The sequence below is a fragment of the Paramisgurnus dabryanus genome, chromosome 8 (assembly GCF_030506205.2).
Source record: "Paramisgurnus dabryanus chromosome 8, PD_genome_1.1, whole genome shotgun sequence".
Classification (NCBI taxonomy): domain Eukaryota; kingdom Metazoa; phylum Chordata; class Actinopteri; order Cypriniformes; family Cobitidae; genus Paramisgurnus; species Paramisgurnus dabryanus.
In genome coordinates, this window is record NC_133344.1 from 21,769,700 (window position 1) to 21,771,619 (window position 1,920).

The following is a 1,920-nucleotide window of genomic DNA, read 5'->3' on the forward strand; positions in this document are numbered from 1 at the left end:
AGTGATCAAAGCCATTCCTTCTGGGCTTATTAAGCAGCTATATGACTTATTATAGGCTTGATAATAACGATTGTAATTTCCTTATAAATGGTAAAAATATATATTTTATAAAAAATGCACTAGTAAAATGTAGACAAGTTTTTCCTGAAAGAAAGAGCGTTATTCCAAGAGGAAAATTTTAATGGAATTTCATCCTAAGGGATGTTAATTGAAGTAATGCATTGTTGCTGCCCTATAAATTTTGTATTTCAAATAAAGTAAGAGAAATCTGAATATAATACACAAAATATATCCAACTAATATATTGCTTGATGGACTTTGGAAAAGATTGCTCTTTTTGTAATAGTAGGGAGGAGTCTTTGTCATTTTTTTTTCAACGTACAGGCATTTTGGATGTTTTTTCTGTCTGTTTCAAGTAAAATTAGTTCAGTCAAAACATTAAATGTGAAATAAATTATTTTTTATTTTGAGTATGATGATAAAAATATTTACAAATGTCTTCATCTTGTATATAATTTTTTTTCATAAATGTAGATTGACAAAATAACCTCCTTTACAAATTACTCTTTTAATGAAGTCTCTATGTACATCTATTGTAAAATACTGAGTCTGTATTTGGCGTCTTGTGCTTTTTTTCAGTTTTTTTTTTTTTTGTGGAGATTCTGGTGCCTGTTTTCCTGTTCTCTAAAAACGCCTATTTTCACTGTCATGTGACGACCGAGTGCTTGTTTTCCCGACGTTTCGAAGTGTCCATTACGCGGAATTCCCTACGAGATCATGGAACTGTTCGCAAGTGTCATTGGGCAACAACAAATAGGTAAAAAGTGGTTTGTTGACGATATGGTTCTTAAGTCAAAAACATTTGAACACTAGAGAAGACTAGTCTTGCCACTCGTGTCTCGCTCCACCTCTGTTTTTCACTTACTGATATATTCCTTCTAACTTTCAGTTAACGTTTCTGCTTTGCATAAAGGTATTAAACGTCAAAATGCCTTCACAGGTCTTACGGTTGGAGTGAGTTTGTTGATCATCGTTGTGATTGTCGTGCTCGCAGCTGTTGTTTACACACCACCGGGCGCTACAGCACGATGCCTGAGGAGAAACAGGAGTGAAGAACACCTCTCCTTAACTGACAACAGAATATCATGACTTTGTAAAGTTTTGTATTCTAAAAAAACTTTGTTTTGACACCTGAAAGAGCATCTCATCGGATACATTAAAGGAATTATATGAACAGTATCCGCTTATTACGTTACACGACTTATCGCTGTAAATAAATCGCACGAAATATTGATTTAATACATTAATGGGGATTACAGACCTCGAATGATCACGACTGACCAATCAGAAACAAGTTTTTTAAAGAGCCATGTAACTGGTGCTTATTTCCTAAACCTTTCATTTTCAATAGAATTAGTTTGCTTATTAAACTAAAATAACCTACGTGTGTCTCTAACGTTATATGGAAAATGGATGAAAAGCAACTTGTTTTACCTTATACCAATGAATGTAAAGCTGCAATGTTGGTAGAACAGGACTGTGCTTCAGGCTTGCTCATTTTGTCCGGGTGGGTCTCAACCTTTTTGATTAAAACCATATACAAAGAAGCTTTTGTGCAAAGTAATGTTGTTACCATACCATACATTTGGATATAAAACTTAATAACAGCGCACCAATTACATCTTTTTGATGAATTTAAAAAGTAATTCCAATTAATAACCACTAGATGGACCATTGCTCTGTAGAAAAGCATAGGCTATACTAATAAAATAGAGCATGAATTCCATTTTTATTATTTATTTTTTATATTATTCATTGATTTTAAGATCTATAGTTATTTATTACACTATATAAAATAGTATAATCAAGTATTTTTAATCAGTTCATTGCTATGACAAGATTTCTGGTCTCAAATGCGAT

The 1,920-nt window shown here is 32.6% G+C and overlaps 1 long non-coding RNA gene across 1 annotated transcript; it reads left to right on the plus strand.

Moving 5' to 3' along the window:
• Window positions 1-662: 662 nt before the first annotated feature.
• On the plus strand, window positions 663-1,384 carry LOC135770987 (uncharacterized). The gene is made up of 2 exons (XR_010542821.2): window positions 663-817; window positions 1,001-1,384. It is a non-coding gene; the product is annotated as an uncharacterized lncRNA (long non-coding RNA).
• The last annotated feature ends 536 nt before the right edge of the window (window positions 1,385-1,920 follow it).